The 24,229-nt window shown below is 39.1% G+C and overlaps 2 protein-coding genes across 4 annotated transcripts in view; one reads left to right on the top strand and one right to left on the bottom strand.

Annotated features, from left to right (window-relative positions):
* ELAPOR2 (endosome-lysosome associated apoptosis and autophagy regulator family member 2) overlaps nt 1–19,123 on the bottom strand; it is a 289,621-nt gene extending 270,498 nt beyond the window's left edge. For 2 of the 3 annotated variants that reach the window (XR_009542018.1, XR_009542017.1), the window contains exon 1: nt 18,107–18,220. The gene's annotated coding sequence lies outside the window, so the exon portion shown is untranslated. Of the gene's footprint in view, nt 1–18,106; nt 18,221–19,000 lie in introns of those variants that run through there. The other variant, XR_009542019.1, reaches the window with a different exon arrangement.
* The window catches only part of DMTF1 (cyclin D binding myb like transcription factor 1), a 46,084-nt gene continuing 40,175 nt past the window's right edge, over nt 18,321–24,229 (top strand). The window contains exons 1-2 of the mRNA XM_060157192.1: nt 18,321–18,444; nt 20,264–20,403. The gene's annotated coding sequence lies outside the window, so the exon portion shown is untranslated. The remainder of the gene's footprint in view (nt 18,445–20,263; nt 20,404–24,229) is intronic.

The following is a 24,229-nucleotide window of genomic DNA, read 5'->3' as shown; positions in this document are numbered from 1 at the left end:
ATTATTAGTAATGTAATAAATATGGGAATATCTATCGCATCAACATTTCTTTTCTGCACCACCATGGCTTACAAGTGCTTGCATCAGTTATATTTTAAAATATGTTGAAAGTAATATGTAATAAGAATTTTCAGCTTCTAACCTGTAAGATTTTCAGAATCCTAATCTTTTTAATCCTTCATCTCCTGTGAGAGGGCTCAACACCTCTGGAATGTGCCCTATTACCACTTCTGTGCCCTCTTGCCACTGTCTTATCTCCCTATCATTGGAAAGAACTCAGGTGGACACTCCACTTCCAGCCTTTTGAAACCCAGAAGCATCTCTGTAGTCTTTGGAATGCACTCTGCTGAGTTGCTTGTCTACTAAAAATACTGGTAATTTCCAGGTACATGTTTCCTTCAGTCTCCATTTCCTATGGTACAATTTTGTAAATTGGAATTCCAGTCCTGGGTATACATTCCATACCTCCCCAATTCCAAAATCTGTCACAAATAAATAAATAGATAAAAAGATAATGAACTATGACATGTACACATACTTTGTGCAAACTTTTATTATGTAAAATCAAATACCACTTAATATAAATGCTATATGTTAACTATTCCTTTAGTATAATCATATCTTTGAGCTATTAATGAGTTTCTGTTCCTTCCTGCACTTTCTTATACCTGTTATCCTTCCCCCACCATAAACGCAGCTTTGATAGTTTTCCATGCTCTGATTCAGAGGAAGAACATACATACAGGCTAGAACTAAGAAGTCAATTAAATTTCTGAATGGATTTTTATAAATTTATGTGAGACCATATTGAAATCCAGAACTTTTCATCTTTAAGAGCCAGGAACTATAAAGGAAAAAAAAGGATTTTTGAGGATTCTAAAACCTTTCATTTAAAAAGTAAGAGAAGGGTCTAGACCACCTAGATCAGAGTTTATGTCATGAACCAGAGCATGGGGAAAATGTTAATGATATAAGAGCAGTTTTTCCAACCAAAAGGAAATTAAAACGTTTATAAGCTAACAAGTGCTAATAGGTACCTGAGAAGGACCCCCCCATATGCTACTTCCTTCTTGGAGTCAAAATCCTAGATTAGAGGAAGAAAAAGAAATAGAAACCCCAGATAAGTCTGTGGGGATGCCAAAGAAGGAGGGAATACTTTCTGGTTTTTCAAGGTTTAATCCAAAAGACTCCACGTTCTGGTTAGCTAATGCTGAAAAAAAATTACTTTAAAACATAGTGGCTTCAAACAACAGTAATCATTTTATTATTACTCATAGTTTCTATGGATCAGAATTTTAGGAAAGGCTGGGATAGGCAGTTCCACCTTGCAGGTGTCTCATGCCTTTGCAGTCAGATAATGGTGGGCACTGTAACAATGGATGGAGGGTGCCCACAAATTCCTTCAAAAGGTGGACCCCAATTCCTATCCCCTTGAGTGTGGGTTTACCATAGTGACTTACTTCTAATAAATGGATTAAAATATAAGTGACAATGTGTAACCTCTGAAACTAGGCCATTAAAGGCACTGCAGCATCCTTACTCTTGGATCACTTGCTCTTGGGGAAGCCAGTTGCCCTGTGCTTGAGGACACTCAAGCAGCTCTATGGAAAGGCCCACATAGTGGGAACTGAAGCCCCCAGCCAACAGCCAAGGATGAAGCCTCTTGCCAACAGCCATATGAGTAAGCCATCTGGGAACTAGATCTTTTAGACTCAGTCAAGCCTTCAGATGACTGAAGCTCCAGCTGACATCTTGATAGCAAGTTCATGAGAGTCCCCAAGAAAATCACCTAGCTAAGCCCTCTTGAATTCCTGACCCACAGAAACTGTGAGATAATAAATGCTTACTGTTTTAAGCCACTACATTTTGGGGTAATTTGTTAGGCAGCAACAGATAACTAATTTGGAGGGGAGGCTGAAGCAGCTAGGGGATCTCCAATCATCCTTCTTTTTTATGTTCTTAGTGCCTCTCCACGTGGTTTTTCTGAATGGGCTAGTTTGGGCTTCCTCACAGTATGGCAGGTGGACTGCTTATATAATGGCTGCTTACTTGTTGGCTGCCAGGTCTTTTATAATCTATCTTCAGAAATCATATAGCACCACTTCCTACATACTTTATTGGTTAAAAATGGCCACAAAACCTGTCCAGTTTAAATGGGAGAAGTCATACACCTCCACCTCTTGATGGGAGGAGTATCAAATTGTTTTATACGAAGAGCACATTGGATGGGAAATACTGTTGCAGCCATGTTTAGAAAATGCAGTTTTCCACATTGTAAGCCTTCCACATTTAAGCCAAGTACCACATCCAACAAGGCATTTGAATAACAGATTAACAGAGTTATAAACTTAGGAGTCATCAGTGTATAGAGAGCAACTGTAGCCACTGGAGTGGATGACATCACTTAGAAAGAGGATAGTGTGAGGAAGAGATGTAGGCCTAGGAGGTCACCATGAAGAACTCTGAAATTTAAAAGCCAGGCCAGCTAAGAAGCATTTGGAGAGGTAGAAGGAATGTCAGAGTATTGTATCTCAAAGCCAAGAAAAAAAAGAGTATTCAAAGAAGAATAACATAGTCATTTAAGGAGCAAATGCTACTGAAAATTAAGGTAAATGATAATAGAATATTTTCATGGATTTAACAATGTGGAAGTCATTAATGATCTTCAGAGGCATGTTGGAGGCAGAAACCAGGCTATAATGGTTGAAAACACAGAAGAAGGAATGAGCATAGTCCTGCGAGGGAGATGAGATCAAAAAACACAAAAGAAAGGATTAACGAAAAGAGTACTTCCCAGAACTTCTGCTGCCAGTGTCCTTGTCCTCGCGGTGAGACACAGCCACCCCCCACCTCCACAGGAGACCCTCCAACACTAGCAGTTATAAGGTGCTTTCCTGAGAGCAGATTTTGAAAACTGAATGGCATTAGAGATCCAAAGAAGAAGATGCAGTGTGGAGAAGAGAGCTACTAGAGGAGAAGAGAGCTACTAGAGGAGAAGAGAGCTACTAGAGGAGAAGAGAGCTACTAAAAGAAAAGATAAACTGAAGCCCCTTCAAGTCACCATATACTTGCTGATAGTTCTCCTCCATCATGTGTTGCAAAATACATCTACACGTGGAACAACTCCTACAGAACACCTACTGAACGCTGGCAGAAGACCTCAGACCTCCCAAAAGGCAAGAAACTCCCCACGTACCTGGGTAGGGCAAAAGAAAAAAGAATAAACAGAGACAAAAGAATACGGACGGGACCTGCACCAGTGGGAGGCAGCTGTGAAGGAGGAAAGGTTTCCACACACTAGGAAGCCCCTTCGTGGGCAGAGACTGCGGATGGCGGAGGGGGAAGCTTCGGAGCCGCAGAGGAGAGCGCAGCAACAGGGGTGCGGAGGGCAAAGCAGAGAGATTCCCGCACAGAGGATCGGTGCCGACCGGCACTCACCAGCCCGAGGCTAGTCTGCTCACCCGCGGGGGCGAGCAGGCCTGGGAGCTGACGCTCGGGCTTCAGTCGGAGCACAGGGAGAGGACTGGGGTTGGCAGCGTGAACACAACCTGAAGGGGTTAGTGTGCCACGGCTAGCCGGGAGGGAGTCCGGGAAAAGTCTGGACCTGTTGAAGAGGCAAGAGACTCTTTCTTCCCTCTTTGTTTCCTGGTGCACGAGGAGAGGGGATTAAGAGCGCTGCTTAAAGGAGCTCCAGAGATGGGCGCGAGCCACGGCTAAAAGCGCGGACCCCAGAGACAGGCATGAGACGCTAAGGCTGCTGCTGCCGCCACCAAGAAGCCTGTGTGCGAGCACAGGTCACTATCCACACCCCTCTTCCGGGGAGCCTGTGCAGCCCGCCACTGCCAGGGTCCCGGGATCCAGGGACAACTTCCCCGGAGATAACACATGGCGCGCCTCAGGCTGGTGCAACGTTACACTGGCCTCTGCTGCCGCAGGCTCGCCCCACATCCGTACTGCTCCCTCCCCACGGCCTGAGTGAGCCAGAGTCCCCGAATCAGCGTCTCCTTTAACCCCGTCCTGTCTGAACGAAGAACAGATGCCCTCCGGCGACCTACACGCAGAGGCGGGGCCAAATCCAAAACTGAACCCGGGGAGCTGTGCAAACAAAGAAGAAAAAGGGAAATCTCTCCCAGCAGCCTCAGGAGCAGCGGATTAAATCTCCACAATCAACTTGATGTACCCTGCATCTGTGGAATACATGAATAGACAACGAATCATCCTAAATTGAGGAGGTGGACTTTGAGAGCAAGATTTATTATTTTTTCCCCTACTCCTCTTTTTGTGAGTGTGCATGTGTATGCTTCTGTGTGAGATTTTGTCTGTATAGCTTTGCTTTCACCATTTGTCCCAGGGTTCTATCCATCCGTTTTTTATTTTCACTTAAAAAAATTTTTTTTCTTAATTATTTTTTTATTTTAATAACTTTATTTTACCTTACTTTATTTTATTTTATCCTCTTTCTTTCTTTCTTTCTATTTTTTCTCCCTTTTATTCTGAGCCGTGTGGATGAAAGGCTCTTGGTGCTGCAGCCAGGAGTCAGTGCTGTGCCTCTGAGGTGGGAGAGCCAACTTCAGGACAGTGGTCCACAAGACACCTCCCAGCTCCACGTAATATCAAACGGTGAATATCTCCGAGAGATCGGCATCTGAATACCAAGACTCAGCTCCACTCAACGACCAGCAAGCTACAGTGCTGGACACCCTATGCCAAACAACTAGCAAGACAGGAACACAACCCCACCCATTAGCACACAGCCTGCCTAAAATCATAATAAGTCCACAGACACCCCAAAACACACCACCAGACGTGGACCTGCCCACCAGAAAGACAAGATCCAGCCTCATCCACCAGAACACAGGCACTAGTCCCCTCCACCAGGAAGCCTACACAACCCGCTGAACCAACTTTAGCCACTGGGGACAGATACCAAAAACAACGGTAACTACGAACCTGCAGCCTGCAAAAAGGAGACCCCAAACACAGTAAGATAAGCAAAATGAGAAGACAGAAAAACACACAGCAGATGAAGGAGCAACATAAAAACCCACCAGACCTAACAAATGAAGAGGAAATAGGCAGTCTACCTGAAAAAGAATTCAGAATAATGATAGTAAAGATGATCCAAAATCTTGGAAATAGAATAGAGAAAATGCAAGAAACACTTAACAAGGACCCAGAAGAACTAAAGATGAAACAAGCAATGATGAACAACACAATAAATGAAACTAAAAATACTCTAGAAGGGATCAATAGCAGAATAACTGAGGCAGAAGAACAGATAAGTGACCTGGAAGATAAAATAGTGGAAATAACTACTGCAGGGCAGAATAAAGAAAACGGAATGAAAAGAACTGAGGACAGTCTCAGAGACCTCTGGGACAACATTAAACGCACCAACATTCGAATTATAGGGGTTCCAGAAGAAGAAGAGAAAAAGAAAGGGATTGAGAAAATATTTGAAGAGATTATAGTTGAAAATTTCCCTAATATGGGAAAGGAAATAGTTAATCAAGTCCAGGAAGCACAGAGAGTCCCATACAGGATAAATCCAAGGAGAAACACGCCAAGACACATATTAATCAAACTGTAAAAAATTAATTACAAAGAAAACATATTAAAATCAGCAAGGGAAAAACAACAAATAACACACAAGGGACTCCCCATAAGGTTAACAGCTGATCTTTCAGCAGAAACTCTGCAAGCCAGAAGGGACTGGCAGGACATGTTTAAAGTGATGAAGGAGAAAAACCTACAACCAAGATTACTCTACCCAGCAAGGATCTCATTCAGATTTGATGGAGAAATTAAAACCTTTACAGACAAGCAAAAGCTGAGAGAGTTCAGCACCACCAAACCAGTTCTACAACAAATGCTAAAGGATCTTCCCTAGGCAAGAAACACAAGAGAAGGAAAAGACCTATAAAAACAAACCCAAAACAATTAAGAGAACATACATATTGATAATTACCTTAAATGTAAATGGATTAAATGCTCCCACCAAAAGACACAGACTGGCTGAATGGATACAAAAAGAAGACCCATTTTTTGCTGTCTACAAGAGACCCACTTCAGACCTAGAGACACATACAGACTGAAAGTAAGGGGATGGAAAAAGATATTCCATGCAAATGGAAACCAAAAGAAAGCTGGAGTAGCAATTCTCATATCAGACAAAAGAGACTTTAAAATAAAGACTATTAAAAGAGACAAAGAAGGACACTACATAATGATCAAGGGATTGATCCAAGAAGAAGATATAACAACTATATATGCACCAACATAGGAGCACCTCAATACATAAGGCAAATACTAACAGCCATAAAAGGGGAAATCGACAGTAACACAATCATAGTAGGGGAATTTAACATCCCACTTTCACCAATGGACAGATCATCCAAAATTAAAATAAATAAGGAAACACACGCTTTAAATGATACATTAAACAAGATGGACTTAATTGATATTTATAGGACATTCCATCCAAACACAACAGAATACACATTTTTCTCAAGTGCTCATGGAACATTCTCCAGGATAGATCATACCTTGGGTCACAAATCAAGCCTCGGTAAATTTAAGAAAATTGAAATTGTATCAAGTATCTTTTCCGACCACAATGCTATGAGACTAGATATCAATTACAGGAAAAGATCTGTAAAAAGTACAAACACATGGAGGCTAAACAATACACTACTTAATAACGAAGTGATCACTGAAGAAATCAAAGAGGAAATCAAAAAATACCTAGAAACAAATGACAATGGAGACACGACGACCCAAAACCTATGGGATGCAGCAAATGCAGTTCTAAGGGGGAAGTTTATAGCAATACAATCCTACCTTAAGAAACAGGAAACATCTTGAATAAACAACCTAACCTTGCACCTAAAGCAATTAGAGAAAGAAGAACAAAAAAACCCAAAGTTAGCAGAAGGAAAGAAATCATAAAGATCAGATCAGAAATAAATGAAAAAGAAATGAAGGAAATCATAGGGAAGATCAACAAAACTAGAAGCTGGTTCGTTGAGAAGATAAACAAAATTGATAAACCATTAGCCAGACTCATCAAGAAAAAAAGGGAGAAGATTCAAATCAAGAGAATTAGATATGAAAAAGGAGAAGTAACAACTGACACTGCAGAAATACAAAAAAACATGAGAGATTACTACAAGCAACTCTATGCCAATAAAATGGACAACCTGGAAGAAATGGACAAATTCTTAGAAAGGCACAACCTGCCAAGACTGAATCAGGAAGAAATAGAAAATATGAACAGACCAATCACAAGCACTGAAATTGAAACTGTGATTAAAAATCTTCCAACAAGCAAAAGCCCAGGACCAGATGGCTTCACAGGAGAATTCTATCAAACATTTAGAGAAGAGCTAACACCTATCCTTCTCAAACTCTTCCAAAATATAGCAGAGGGAGGAACACTCCCAAACTCATTCTACGAGGCCACCATCACCCTGATGTCAAAACCAGACAAAGACGTCACAAAGAAAGAAAACTACAGGGCAATATCACTGATGAACATAGATGCAAAAATCCCCAACAAAATACTAGCAAACAGAATCCAGCAGCACATTAAACGGATCATACACCATGATCAAGTGGGGTTTTATTCCAGGAATGCAAGGATTCTTCAATATATGCAAATCAATCAACGTGATACACATTATTAACAAACTGAAGGAGAAAAACCATATGGTCATCTCAATAGATGCAGAGAAAGCTTTCAACAAAATTCAACACCCATTTATGATAAAAACCCTGCAGAAAGTAGGTAGAGAGGGAACTTTCCTCAACATAATAAAGGCTATATACGACAAACCCACAGCCAACATCGTCCTCAATGGTGAAAATCTGAAACCATTTCCACTAAGATCAGGAACCAGACAAGGTTGCCCACACTCACCACTCTTATTCAACATAGTTTTGGAAGATTTAGCCACAGCAATCAGAGAAGAAAAGGAAATAAAAGGAATCCAAATCGGAAAAGAAGAGGTAAAGCTGTCACTGTTTGCAGATGACATGATACTATACATAGAGAATCCTAAAGATGCTACCAGAAAACTACTAGAGCTAATCAATGAATTTGGTAAAGTAGCAGGATACAAAATTAAAGCAAAGAAATCTCTGGCATTCCTATACACTAATGATGAAAAATCTGAAAGTGAAATCAAGAAAACACTCCCATTTACCATTGCAACAAAAAGAATATCTAGGAATAAACCTACCTAAGGAGACAAAAGACCTGTATGCAGAAAATTATAAGACACTGATGAAAGAAATTAAAGATGATACAAATAGATGGAGAGATATACCACGTTCTTGGATTGGAAGAATCAACATTGTGAAAATGACTCTACTACCCAGAGCAACCTACAGATTCAATGCAATCCCTATCAAACTACCACTGGCATTTTTCACAGAACTAGAACAAAAAATTAACAATTTGTATGGAAACACAAAAGACCCCGAATAGCCAAAGCAATCTTGAGAACATAAAACGGAGCTGGAGGAATCAGGCTCCCGCACTTCAGACTATACTACAAAGCTACAGTAATCAAGACAGTATGGTACTCGCACAGAAACAGAAAAATAGCTCAATGGAACAGGATAGAAAGCCCAGAGATAAACCCACGCACATATGGTCACCTTATCTTTGATAAAGGAGGCAGGAATGTACAGTGGAGAAAGGACAACCTCTTCAATAAGTGGTGCTGGGAAAACTGGACAGGTACATGTAAAAGTATGAGATTAGATCACTCCCTAACACCATACACAAAAATAAGCTCAAAATGGATTAAAGACCTAAATGTAAGGCCAGAAACTATCAAACTCTTAGAGGAAAACATAGGAGAACACTCTATGACATAAATCACAGCAAGATCCTTTTTCACCCACCTCCTAGAGAAATGGAAATAAAAACAAAAATAAACAAATGCGACCTAATGAAACTGCAAAGCTTTTGCACAGCAAAGGAAACCATAAACAAGACCAAAAGACAACCCTCAGAATGGGAGAAAATATTTGCAAATGAAGCAACTGACAAAGGATTAATCTCCAAAATTTACAAGCAGCTCATGCAGCTCAATAACAAAAAAACCAAACAACCCAATCCAAAAATGGGCAGAAGACCTAAATAGACATTTCTCCAAAGAAGATATACAGACTGCCAACAAACACATGAAAGAATCCTCAACATCATTAATCATTAGAGAAATGCAAATCAAAACTACAATGAGATATCATCTCACACCAGTCAGAATGGCCATCATCAAAAAGTCTAGAAACAATAAATACTGGAGAGGGTGGGGAGAAAAGGGAACTCTCTTGCACTGCTGGTGGGAATGTGAATTGGTACAGCCACTATGGAGAACAGTATGGAGGTTCCTTAAAAAACTACAAATAGAACTACCATATGATGCAGCCCACTACTGGGCATATACCCTGAGAAAACCGTAATTCAAAAAGACTCATGTACCAAAATGTTCATTGCAACTCTATTTACCATAGCCAGGAGATGGAAACAACCTAAGTGTCCATCATCGGATGAATGGATAAAGAAGATGTGGCACATATATACAATGGAATATTTCTCAACCATAGAAAGAAACGAAATTGAGCTATTTGTAATGAGGTGGATGGACCTAGAGTCTGTCATACAGAGTGAAGTAAGTCAGAAAGAGAAAGACAAATACCGTATGCTAACACATATATATGGAATTTAAGAAAAAAAAATGTCATTTAGAACCTAGGGGTAAGAGAGGAATAAAGACACAGACCTACTAGAGAATGGACTTGAGGATATGGGGACGGGGAAGGGTAAACTGTGACAAAGTGAGAGAGTGGCATGGACATATATACACTACCAAACGTAAAATAGATAGCTAGGGGGAAGCAGCCGCATAGAATAGGGAGATCAGCTAGGTGCTTTGTGACCACCTAGAGGGGTGGGATAGGGAGGTTGGGAGTGATGGAGACGCAAAAGGGAAGAGATATGGGAACATATGTATACATACAACTGATTCACTTTGTTATAAAGCAGAAAGTAACACACCATTGTAAAGCAATTATACTCCAATAAAGATGTAAAAAAAAAAAAAGAAGTGATTAGCTTTGAATAAGAGAAGGAACATCTGTAGGATTGGAGGAAAGGAGTTTAGGATGAGCTCAGATGAGCATCTAAGCAGGGGCGGGGCGGGGGGGGTGGTGGGCAGCAGGCTGCTGAGGAAGTTAATGCTTAAAAGTCTCTGTAAAGGTAATTTGTTGACAAAGTAGAAGGAATAGCTATTAGAGTCTGAGGAGGTCCCTGAAGCCCTGTTGCTTAGGAAATGACAGACTCATTCATTGCAAACCTATAGTGTATAATCTATGACTTGCAAAAAAGTTACTTGGGGTTGAATTTCACCTTTTGTTTGCTTAAACAACAATAAAAAGAAGTGAATTCAACCATTTTGATTCCTATTTTAAATTTAATAAAAATAAAATATCTGATAATATCAGATTTTCCTACCAAATGAATACGGAAAGGGTAGGAGAACACTGGTCACTTATTGCATCCTACCATTAGGTATAAGCCACCTATCCTAGGACTATCTAATTTCTAAATCCTTCCCTCAATTTATTACTTTATAAAAGTGTAGTTGTGATGACGAGAGAGGTAGGAAAGCCCTAAAAGCAGAGGGTTTCAGGTTTATTTTCATCTTTACCCATTGCAAGAGACAGACTGCTTATACTATACCTACTAGGACCTTTTCAAATAACACAGTTATTTATAACATTATATATGAGGCACTGTTGTATCACATATTTCCCTGCAATTGGTCTACAATGGTAAAGCAGCATGGGTTCTTCTGAGACTCTTGTGAAAATTTATTACAGGCTCAAGATCAAGAGTGTGCTCAACAGAGAATGATTCCACAGCAGATGGCTCTTTGGAAAAGGAAAAGAGAGAAAAGACTGCAGTATCATGTGAAAATGGGCTCTTGTTCAACAAAAATAAGCTTATCCAATTATAATGGAAATAGAGAAAGGAGTAACAAATGCTGTAATAGCCTTATGTCTTGCTACACCAGGTTGAACCATCACAGACTAAAATTCAGCATAAATGTAACCTGGTAAGAAACATAAAAGACACAGGAAGAAAACATTAGTGATACTCTCACTGCTGAAGTTACATATCTTTTTTTACCCTAGGTTTGCTAATATAATACTGCTGCAGTGGCTACAATTATTTGATTATATATAATAATAATATTCACAAGTCTGAAAGATGGCCCATAGAAACTCTGCTTTCCTAATCCTGTTATTCCCAATTTCATTCAATTAACAATTATATATTACGTCTTCACCAGGTCTGTCCACTTAAGGTGCAGTTGTTATAACAAAGGTATTATGCTCTGGAATTTAATTTACTATGGTTATATTTAATATAAAATAGATATTCTTTATGAAACAGAAACAGACTCACAGACATAAGAGAACAGACTAGTGGTTGCCAAGTGGGGGTGAGGGTGGGGAAGGGAAGGATTGGGAGTTTGGGGTTAGCAGATGCAAACTATTATATATAGGAGGGATAAACAACAACGTCCTCCTGTATAGCACAGGGAACTATATTCAATATCTTGTGATAAACCATAACGGAAAAGGATATGAAAAAGAATGTATATATATGTATAACAATCACTTTGCTGTACAGCAGAAATTAACACAACATTGTAAATCAACTATACTTCAATTAAATAAATTTTTTTAATATATATATAAATATAAATATAACGTAGATATTCTTAAATTAGGTAGGTATTATAAGAGTAGGTTGATATATTTCAGGTAATTTTGGGGGAGGAATAGCTTGCTTGAAAAACAGTGTTTCCTACTGAGTTTAGATTTTACCTCCAACAATTTCAGGTCAAGAAAAACCTTTACCTTGCATGTGTCTGTATGTATCAGTTGCATGTATATTAAGGCTAACCAATGCATCCTTAAGTAAGAGGCCATATCACTTTCTCTAGTGCTTAAAACACTTTGCCCAGAAACATGAAAACAGGCCAATTTCCAAGAAACAGTTTCAGAGAAACAAAAAATGTAAAACAATGGAACTTATGATATCCCTTTCCATACCTTTCAGCAATAGACTGCCACTATGAAACACAATTTAAAATAAGTTTAAAAGATATCTAGAAAGACTACTTGCTGGCTATTATGATTTCAATATAAATCTTAATATATTAAAGAATTTTTTATATCCCAATCCTCTTCACTGAAATAAAATTGTTGCCCTAAGAAATCCTACTCAACAAATAAGGCAACAATTCTCTTTTCCTGCTTTTCATTATTTCTTGTTACGATGGATAAAGACAAATAATAATATCTGACATTTTTGAGCACCTACTATTTGCCAGATATGTTTCAAAGTGCTTTGACTAAGCAAGACCAAGAAATTGGTCCATCTTTCCTAATATTTGCAGTTTAGATCAATCTAATGATACTAAGTGATTTGATTCATATTTTGTCTTAATCCCTCATTGATTTGTTAATTATAAGCAAGTTTCATGGGCAGTTGCAATAATTTAGTAAATTGCAAGAGTTAACTAAGAGTTTTATACAAAGACACGTTAGAAAAAAACTACTATAATGTAAGCTCCTCCATCCCTTGTCTCTCTTGACCACTACCATATTCCCTATACCTAGGACAGTGCTCAATACAAAGGACATGCCCACGAAGGTCTGCTGAACGAAAGGAAGGAATGGGTGTATCACAAATGTGCAAACTCCTGCAAGCTATAAAGGTTATGCAGGTTCCTTGTTTCTTTCTCTGTCACTGCATATTCTGGGCAAGGGAATTAGATATACATCAAATAAAAGAGAAGGGAATTAATCAATGACAAGTCATTAAATGTGAGAGGGCCTTTCACATTTGAATTTCAAAGCATAATCCCTTTGGTTTTACTATTGTTGAGGCTTGTCATTTGTCTACCACAGCTTATCACTAACAAATTAAAGGCACAGAATTCCCATCTACTGTTGTAGATACTGGTCTGGGGAAAAAAAAAAATCTTGCTGAACAATAAGGACATCTGCTGGTTAAAATGCAACACTTCTATCCTTAAAATACTGCATCTAGATGGACAAGATTTGGGTAATAAAGTTTAGAATAAGTCCAAACTTGTGCCATCTTGTTAAAATAACCTCCTTCTACTAAAGTAATAATAAAGGTAACATTTGTTTGTTTCATTCCAGAGTTGCCCGAGTAGTGACACTATCTGAAAAAAGACTGAGCTCTCCTGCCAAAAAATAAAAATGGCTAGGTTTCTGATCTCCTGGCTTAAGACACAATTATCTTTGAACTCAACAAACATCTAAGTGTCTGCTAAGTTAAGGTAGCGTACCAGATGCTGGCAAACTGAAGCTGTAAGACACGGCAGAGGCAGCAGATGGTCCAGCCTTAGGGGAATGGGGTTAAACTCAGTTAACATCAGCAAGACACTGAGCCTAATACTTACCAGCACTGTGCTCTCACCATTTTATAAACGTTATAGACCAGTTGCTTTCTACAAACACACTCTTTCCCACACTACCTGAACAAATGCCTTCCTACCTCCCGCCCCCTACTCTGGTAATTTGTCACCTTTCCAGTCCCTGCTCAAGTGTCTTCTCAGAAAACCCAGCTCTGAACTCCCTACATAAAGTTCACCTTCAGAGTTTAGAACTTACCACACTGGCAAATTACCGGTTGATTTACCAATATATGGTCCCTCTCCCTTCTAGGCCAGACTATAAAGGAAGAGATATTTGAATCTGAGTTCAAACATTCTCCCAATTTTAGTAAAGTAACTTAACTGTTTCTGTTTCATTTTGCCCACAAAATTTTCAAGGACAGAATGAAAACTTCTATCCTCACTTGCTGGGAAGATCTGAAGTCTTAGTTCTCCATTCTCCTAACTGGAAGAAGAACCAATTTTTGCTAATGTTCCATGAATAGGCCTCAGTAAAGCTCTACTGCAAAAGAAAATTAAGTGAAGAGGTAACCAGGCTGAAAGATTAAAAGAGGTGTAGGGATGAGACACTGACATGAAATGGAGAGCAGGAAAGGGGTTACGAGATGGAGTGCCGTAAGTTCCAGACAAAAGCCTGGAGGAGGAATCTCAGACAGAAGAGGACTTGGAAGAGCCTGATGTGTTGGCCTAACTAGGGACAGTTTGCTCATTCCTCTATTAGCACAGGAATCCCCATCAGCTTGCCGGAAATTCTGGCAGGGCTTCCAGTGCATACACATCAGTTATATTAATAGGACTCAAAGACTGTGTAGAAAGAAAATGGGCTACTCAATAATTATATTTTTCATTTACTTTGAACAGGAGTCCTTGGAAACATCTCTTTATTCTGAATCATGACATCCAGGACATGAGACAATCATTAAACAATAAAACCAGCCTCTCAGTATTTGAAACACTTTTATATTAACATATCAACCTTTCAAAAAAGGAAGGTCATTTCATCAATATTCTATTGCTGATGAGGTTCATGAAAGTGTTATAAAAAATCTGGAGTCCAACAGAGCTAATCATTACTAGCAAATGCAGTAAATACCATAACTGTGCTATACTTTTATAATACCTTCTATTTATGAAAGAACTATTTTTCACTTTTTTCTACAAAATAATTACTAATTAGGTAAATCCTAGGATAATATTAAAAATCTCATGCATTCCCTAGGTACATACTAAGTAGTGAGGTAGGAAACACCGAGAATTGTAATTGCAGAAAGTTGCTCTAGGTTTAAACTTTGGATAGTCTTACATTGATAATGCATGTTAAAGATATAGAGGTGTTACTATTATAGGTTTACTTTTAAAATTATGTATTAAAACTAATACTAAAATACACTTGTTTTCCCCAAGTAAACACCAATTGACCTTGGGAAAAGGTAATTATGAAAGAAACTCACCCAGAAAGGAAGAATTAATTATGAGGATGCACTTGACTTTTTTTAGGGAATTAACAGCAAAGTGCAGACTAACCTAAGATTTTTCAGAAGAGAATGGGTAGCAACTATAATTTAGATAACACTCTCTTATGCCTCAGTGAAAAAGAATCCTACACGGTAATGGTTTGTGGAAAATGTAGCTAATTAAGAACCAATTCCTCATAAATGGTAATGTTAACAACTTTACCTATGTAACTATTATATCATTAGAACTCCACTTTGAGTAATTTAATTGCTTTTCTGGTTCACGGGTTTATTAGTTTCCGTATTTAAGTGCTTACTACATATGACAGGCTCTGTGCAAAGCATGTTGCCTACATTATTCTGGGAGATAGATTTTAGCATCGCCACTTTTCAAAAGCAAACTAAGCTTAAAGATGCGAAGTACCATACCCACCGCTAAGCAATAAAGTCAAGATTCACACTCGGGTCTGACTTCAACATCTATACCACAACACTCTCCTGCCTCGTGGTGTTGGTTACCTATTATTTATATACTCATTTAAAAACTGAACGATATTTGCCATAACCACAGTGGGATGCAGCGATTACCACAAACTGGTAATAAAGTTAGATGCAATAAAATGCTGCTCTGGACAGTTATTTTTGAAAATTGGTCAAATGTGTCCTTCTTCCAGTTCAGTAAAGACTCTGGAAACTGATTGTAATAATTTTTCATTATAAAAAGACTGTTGCCGAAGTGTACTTTTTGAGCTGCAGAAGGGTAGTTCAGAGCATAGGCTCTGGAGCTGAGGCTTTCATTCTGACTCTACCATTTATTTGCTGTTTCCTTGGACACATTCCTTCACTTTTTTGGTTCTTGTCTAAAATGGGAATCATTTGTAATAACTATACTGAAGCTTTGGCACTTGTGAACATTAAATGTGTTTAATATACGTAAAGCATTTAAATGACACATAAGCACTCAAAAAATGTTAGCTAACCTTGTCCAAATCCAGGCCCTTTTATATTTTCTTCTTTTTAAATAGACCTTATTTGGGGGGACAGTTTAAGATTCACAGCAAAATTGAGGGGAAGACACAGAGACTTCCCACATCGTCGCTGCCCTACACATGAACATTATCAACATACCCCACCGCAGTGGTACATTTATTTGCAAATGATGAACCAACACTGATATATCATTAACAACCAAAGTCCGTGGGTTACATTAGGGTTCACCATCTGTGTTGTACATTGTATGGGTTTTGATAAATGTATAATGCCATGTATCTACCATTACAGCATTATACAAAATCATTTCGCTGCCTTAAAAAATCCTCTGTGCTCCACCTATTTCTCTTCCTCTGGCCTCAAACCCTGGCAACTACTGGTCTTTTTACTATCTCCATAGTTTTGCCCTTTCCAGAAAGCCAGATAGTTGGAATCATTCAGTAGTTAGCCTTTTCAGATAGACTTCTTTCACTTAGTGGCATGCATTTAAGATTCCTCCACATCTTTTCATGGCTCGACAGCTCAATTCTTTTTAGCACTGAATACTCGATTGTATGGATGTACCACAGTTTATCCATTTACCTATTGAAGCACATCTTGGTTGCTTCTAAGTTTTGGCAATTACAATGAAGTTGGTATAAATATCTCTGTGCAGCTTTTTATGTGGAGGTAAGGTTTCAACTATTTGGGGTAAATATCAAGGAGCAATTAATGGATCACATGGTAAGAATATGCTTAGCTCTGTAAGAAACCACCAAACTGTCTTCCAAAGTGGTTGTACCATTCTGCATTCCCTCTATCAATGAATGAGAGTTCCTATTGCTCCAAAGCGTCATCGGCCCTTGGTGTTGTCAGCGTTTGGGATTTTAGCACTTCTAATTGGTGTGTGATGGTATTTCGTTTTACACTCTCTTTTATGAAATGCAACATTTATGAGTGAGACAGTTACCCCAAAGAATAGATAATGTGGACTACTGGTGAAAACTGTGTACATTTGGCTTAAAATCGAAACAAATATTTATCTAACTAAACCCATTTCAGTGTGTACTTTTTCCCCTTTCTTCAATGAATTAGTGTCACTTCCACGAAGTCTTCCAACTACATTTTGTATTCAAAAGAAACCGGGGTTGCAAAAAACATTTTTTTTAAAGCCAAAAGAGAGGAAAAGAAATCACTAAGCATTATCAACTTCATTAGTTAAGACCAATTCAAGACGTAGTATACACACGGTCTTCATTTGACCTTTACAACCGATGCTCACTACACTCCCATTGTGACAATGTAGTGTTAAGTCTACACATAGTTGCTGGATGCAAGAACATTTGTCTAATCTAATTTCTAAACTCCTCTCATCCCACTAGCAAAAGAAAAGCAGCGTACAATAAATCAATTTTATAAACAAGTGAAATGAATCCTAAGAAGAGTTGTAACAGGGTTCCGACCACTAAAATCTTCGGAACTCTTTGGGAGATTGGGATTGACATATACACACTACTTTAAATAAAAGAGCTACGTAACGAGAACCTACTGTATAGCCCAGGGAACTCTATTCCCAGCTCTGTAATGACCTATATGGGAACAGACTCTAAAAAAGAGTGGATATATGTACATGTATAACTGACTCGCTGTACAGCAGAAACTAACACAACATTGTAAATCAACTATACTCCAGTAAAAAAAATTAATTAAAAAAATTTTCAGGACTCTTTCAAAACAAAAATCTCTGCAGGAGTCTCTGGAAGCTTAAAGACTCTCTGGGGGCGGGGCCGAGTATTGGTCTTCCCTGAAAGCTCCCCAGGCTAGCTGAAGAGCATCCACTTTAGAAAAGCCGTGCTTTATAAGGCGTACTGTGCACTACAGAACAGCATATTCACACAGGATACATTTCACCAAGAATTGCATCATACGCCCAACGGGTAACACCTCTACGCGCCTACGGCAAGGCAGACCCAGTCAGAAGAGCCAGACATACAATTCCCGATTATCGTCTGCACCCAGACCCCGCTTTCTAACAGTTCCACACGCGAGGCTCCCTCCGCTCCGAGGCCCAGAATAATTACGAAAGTCGGCTGGCGAGGCCCAACTGTCGCCGAGCCAGGAAAACCACAGTTGCGCCAAAGAAAGAAGGTCCTCCTTCATGGCAGCAGTCAGTACCTATTTCCTTGTAGGAGGAGGAGAAAAGAGCAGACAACGAACAACTCCCACTCAGACGGGTCTCGAAGCTCAAATAACCAAGGACCTTTTTTCGCGCTCCGACTTGGCCGGAAGTGACGCCACGGCCAGCGCGCAGGGCCGCCCCCAGGGAGAGGAGGCCGGGCGGGGGAGCGCGCGGGGGCTGGGGGCGGGGCGCGGCCGTAGCTCCGTTTCCGGTGGCTTGTCGCGCTCGCTCACTCCAGCTGCAGCCACTCTTGCCCGTGGCTGCTTCCTCCATCCTGGTATTTTTTGGAGCCTCCATCCTGGTTCTTCCAAAGTGCCCGGACCCAAAACAGGAAGTAAGTGCGATGGAAGCTTCAGGTCCCAGGCGCCGCTAGGGCCGCTCCGCCCAGTGGAGCCTGTCCGGCCCCCTTGCTGCCCGCCTGCTCTCGCCGGCCGGCGCCAGCTGCCGGCGCTCGGGCACCGCGGGCGGGGTGGGAGTTGGGCCTTCGTGACGCTGAAGCTGCAGTCCCCGCACGCTCACGCCAGGGCCTCCCTCTCGGGGCCGGGCCTGTGGCGGTGGCGTGGGCTGCAGAGCAGGGTAGCGAGCAGCCGCCGAGGCACAGCTAGCGATCCGGCGGGGGCGGAAAATGGCGGCGGCTTCGTAGGAGCTAAATGGCGTCGGGACCCCTGGGGGTGGGGTGGGGTGGGCCGGGAGATTGGCGAGAGAATCGGGCCCGGGAACCCCGAGAGTAAGGAAGCCTTCCTTGCTTTTTCGTAGGGTTTCTTTTTAACGTTTTTGTTACCTTTTCGTTTTTATTTGGTACAGTGAAGGAGAGGTGAGCTTGGATGGGATCGAGAGAGTTGGGGCTTGTCTCGCGCCACCCCACCGCACCCCCTATTTTTTCCTCTTACCTTTTCGCCTCTTCGACTCTTCTCCCACCTTTTGGGGTTCACTCTCGCTCAGCTGTTCATGGCCTAAGCGGAAGGGATCGGGGTTGCTGACCGAACCATCACTGTCAGCCTGAGTCTCTTTTAAAAGGGAAACATAGGAGCTGAAGTGCGGGGAGACAGCCCTAACCCGGCAGAGAACAGGAAAATGAGCCTGCAACATAGGGATTGTCGTATTTTGACGAGTTCCGAGGAAGTTTTAAAATTTTTTTATTTTCTTCGTCCTTTAAAAAAGACTTTGAGAATCTTTAGGGAATTTGCGGCATAGGTTTGAGGGTAGAAGTGGCCAATTCTATGCAGTTGAATGGTACAGCATGTGTTTTTAGAATAAAAATTCGGTGTAGATAAGGAGAGGTGATTAATCTGTGAAATGTAAAAGTCAGGGCTCCCTTTCCCTGATTGAATTTGGAAATTCACATTCAATGGTTATTTTCTCGTAACTTGACTCATCGTTGTGCACCTTCTTTCTGATCGTAGGTGAGGCTGCTTGTTGGGACATTTGACAAAAAGCGTATTCTGTAGGATTACTTCCTAATGTTCAGTATTTTAAACTTACAGTAATACCGTTTGGAAGTATTTTATCTTTTATCGATTTTACCTTTATTTTGATTTCCCGAAGACAACCATTTATAGCTTTTAAGCTCCAGCTCAAGTAAGACATTCTTGCATTGTGTTGAAAGTTTTACAGAGAGAAAAACTATTTTTCAGGGAAGGATTTTCGTATTTTTCCATTACTTCAGATTTTTTTTCTTTGAGCTGCTCTTAAACTTGTGTTTCAAATAAGTTTGTGTGTCACTGCATTTTTTTCTATTTATTTATTTAGTAATTTGAATAATTTACCAGCATTTAAACGTTTAAAGACGTGCTGATAATACACCAAAAACTTACCTTTTTACCGTTATGCTGTAGTGGTGGTAAGATACATTTATTAGGTTAAGATTTAGAGACTTAGTTAAGGTTCAGGGAGAAATTAAGTGTATGTTCCTTACCGTTACAAAAATTGTCAATCTGTTTGACTAAAATTTGGTGTGAGAATAAAGTTTTTTTCCCTTCATTCACAAGGGACAAAAACTAGCCTGATCATTTCTGGGGAAAAAATTACGTGTTAGTTATGAAGAAAAAATATTTCATGTTTTATGATAATCTTATTTTAACTCCCATATACTAAGTAAGTACTTTATGTGCCACCAAAAAAGCTAATTTTTTTTTTTTTTTTTACTATTTTAGTTGATAGGCTCACCCCAAAATATGCTTTTTGGGACTGATCTAGAACCTGCATATTCTCCGTGAATCTCTTTAATTGATTGCAGTTGAGCTAGATGGTGGAGCCAAAATGCTATTGCCCTGTCTTCATCAACAGTTAATCAGTAAGTACTGGGCATTGCATACTTATATAGAACTTTAAGTCCACACTTTGAGCAGTTCCATGAATAAATATATGCTATATAAACATTTTTCTCTGGGTGTTCAGGTTTTAGAAGTATTTTGAGGGGAAGCAGTCACGGGAAATGGTTATTGGTAGAGAATTATACCCCGAAAGAAGGTAGTTGTCTTCTTTAGTTTTTTTTTTTCTTTCTTTTTCCCAAGTTCTCTTCTTTTTACAGGCTTTTTTTAAGATGTAGAAAAGTTACCTCATTTCACCCCAAGGCAGCGGGAGAGATAAGTGTATTTGTAAGGTTAGCTAGATGTTAGTAGTTAATATTGAAATAAAAACAAAACTAGTCCTTACTTTTCCCACATAATATTTATCTTTCTGCTCACTTATTTATCTCTCCAACAACTACAGATCCTAATTTTTATTAATGTTGTAATAAGCTTGTATGTCCTGAAAATAACGTCTCATTATTTTAAACAGTTGTTGTTTTCATGCTCCATTGAGAACACTGACTTAAGTTAACACTTGTGAGGATGAGTAAGATAATGTGAAACAAGTGTCCCTAGGAATATACAGCCTGGCACATAGCTGTTAAAATATTGAGGGGGGGTGGGAACTGTGTTTTGTTGTAAAGACATCAAAACTTTGAAAAGATTAGGAAGAGTTCCAGTTTTTTAATATCATATATAGAGGCTGTCTATTTAACACTATTTAACCTGCCTCGTCAAAATGGAGTTTTCTTTTTTAATCGTTTTCTCTTACCACCATCATTTTTAGCGCCTTTTTTTTCCCCCTCATATAAGAAGATTCCTTAGGAATTGGTATGCTTCTAAATGCTTTGCAAATTCAGCTCCAAAGCCTTTTCTGTCCTTAAATGCTATGCAGTGACCTGAGAAAGTGATAAACCTATTGCCAAGGGCATTAAATATAAAATACAGAGTTATCAAATGTATGTGGTATTTTCTTTCATATTATTTCTCCCCTTCACTTTTTTTCCTTTTGTGAAGAGGATGCTTGTAATAGAAATCACAAGTAGGCTTTGTTTTTGTTTTGATTCCGTAAAGGTAAATGATAAACTTAAAGAAGAAACCTGTCTATCATGTCTCCTTTTTCACGTTTATAGAAAGATCCCATTCCACCAATGAATACCAGAAAGAAGTTGTCATGAAAAAGCACACTGGAGAGCTCTTTATGAACAATTTAATTGTCTTTTTGTTTGGCGGGGGGGGGGGGGGGGGGGGGGGTGTGTGTGTGTGTGTGTGTGTGTGTGTGTGTGTGTGTGTGTGTGTGTGTGTGTGTGTGTGTGTGTGTGTGTGTGTGTGTGTGTGTGTGTGTGTGTGTGTATTAACCTTATGCCATTTTTTTAGCTGTCATTTTAGTTGTGTGCACTGTGTTGTCAAGCCCTTCTTCCAAGTAACCGGTTGTCAAAACTAATCTTTTTGACCATCAGGTGTTAGGCAGCAAAAAAATGCTCTTTAGGTTTATTTACTGTCTATGTGTATTTTAGTATCTGTTGCAGAAGTGTGGTTTAAAAATTGGCTTCAGTGTATATCAGAACTATAGTGATAATGTATTACCTTTAAAGAGCTTCTGATGATGCCTTGCTTAAAGGGCTCAGTTTTCAATGGCTGAAATCTTAAAATGTAGCCAAATACACATTGTATAGCTCTTAAATCATGCACCGGGTAAAAGACAACATTTTTTTTTTTAATAAGCAATATGGTTGTATTGCCAAACCAGGTATGAAATGCTGTACCTTGAAATGAATCATACTACCAAGTAATTTTTTTTACTCTAATAGTGTCATTGTTTTCAGTAGTTGGTAATTGAAATCAACATCTTAAAACAATTAAAGCCTATTATAATAAACCCTGTTAATCTTTATTGACGTTTTATGGTATATAGTCATATTATCTTAAAACCAAGCCATAATGAACGTTAAGTACCTTAATTCAGTATGCTTGTATGTTCATTTATAGTTCTCTTTCTCAAACTTTTCCACAAAATATACAGAAGAACAAATCCCCTGGGACCATAATGTAAAGCATTCAACCTCAACTGTGAAGTGACCTCATTCCTATATTTAATAAAATCAATATTTAAGATGTCTGGCTTTGTCTGTTTCCTGATATCCCTCTATGTCCCCATGTTCAGGATATAGGAATTTTTTTTTCTTTTTATTAAGTTATTTTTACTTTAAAAAAATATACTTATTTATTTTTGGCCGCGTTGGGTCTTCGTTGCTGCACGCGGGCTTTCTCTAGTTGTGGCAAGCGCGGGCTTCTCACTGCGGTGGCTTCTGTTGTTGCAGAGCACGGGCTCTAGGCACGCGGGCTTAGTTGCTCCGTGGCATGTGGGATCTTCCCAGACCAGGAATTGAACCCGTGTCCCCTACATTGGCAGGCGATTCTCAACCGCTGCACCACCAGAGAAGTCCAGGAATTTGTTACCTATTCTCTTCTTAGTGAAAGTCTTCACTAAGACTTTCAATTTAGCAGAGTTTTCATTCTTTCAAAAAAAAAATTTCAAAACATATCTTTCAGATTTTTTATTGTATGTTACTAAGCAAATCCCCTTACAAGCATTTCCTAAGGCGTTAGTTATGTACCACCTAAGGTATGGTCATGGCCAATATGGAGTCTATAATAGCAAGACCTTGAAAACAAAAATGTTCAGTAATAGGTTAATGGTTAGATAAGTTTAGGTACCATGTACCCATTTAAAGTGCTATGGAAGAATAACTACTAATATCGGAAAATGCTCCCCATAAAGTTAAGTGCAAAAAAAAAAGTTATAAAAGATGTGACAGTATGATCACAGTATCGTAAAAACAATTAAAAATAGGTATGTTGATATATGGCTGGAAGATTATCACCAAAAAAAAAGGAAAATGAGTAATTTTCTTATTATATTGGGACAGGAAAAAAAGACATCTGAAAACTAAATGTGTCCTTACTGCCTTATTAGTTGAATTATGCCAAAAACTTTGCGTCAGCTAGTGTTTCTCAGTCTTTGCCTCATCCAATAAAATTCTGGTACTTTACGTTCTGTAGCTTGCTTGATTTCCCCTTATAAAACTATTTTATAGTACTGAATGTTTTTCACACCATGTAGTCTCATCCCATCTTGCAATGAAGGATCACATCTTCAAGCATCAAGCGTCAGCAAGTGTTAGCTCTGTGCTTCTCATGATCTCTAATAATAGAATCTACCCTTCCCCATTTGTACTAGTCCTGTGCTTGGGAACCAGTAAACATTTATCTACAGAAACTAGTCCCAAAACCAGGAAGAAATGCCACTTTTCTTGGTTTGATCTAGTTTTTAGAAGATTATGACACTTAGTTGCCTGATAAACCAGAACAATTATGTAGACTCAATTGATGGAAATACCAGTTTAAGATAATCTAATGAATAAAAACTTTACATCAATACTGGAATGGAGTAGATCATGTCTTTAAAGTCTATGTTAACTAACAGATCCAAGAGTAGTAGGTTTTTTGGTTCTACATTGAGTAGGGTCATCTTGTTCATTGAGAGCTATAAATGTAAACAAATACATTTCTCATTTAAATGTGAGTATAATAACTGTTCTGTACCACATTTCAGGTATTCTTTTCTTGATTTTACTAAGGCATTAATATATCCACCAAATGATGGAAACGTGCCAGAATGCCATTTCACCAATTAAAATGGCTGTTAAAATTTTTTCCTTTCATGTTCTCACTTCTAGTTGGTTAAAAAAAAGTAGTGCATATGGTATAACCCATTTGAGAGAAAGAAAGGAAGATCTAAATAGGCTGATGGTGGACTTGGCTGAT

The sequence above is a fragment of the Lagenorhynchus albirostris genome, chromosome 8 (genome assembly GCF_949774975.1).
Source record: "Lagenorhynchus albirostris chromosome 8, mLagAlb1.1, whole genome shotgun sequence".
In the NCBI taxonomy this organism is placed as follows: domain Eukaryota; kingdom Metazoa; phylum Chordata; class Mammalia; order Artiodactyla; family Delphinidae; genus Lagenorhynchus; species Lagenorhynchus albirostris.
This window is presented reverse-complemented; position numbering and strand designations above follow the sequence as displayed.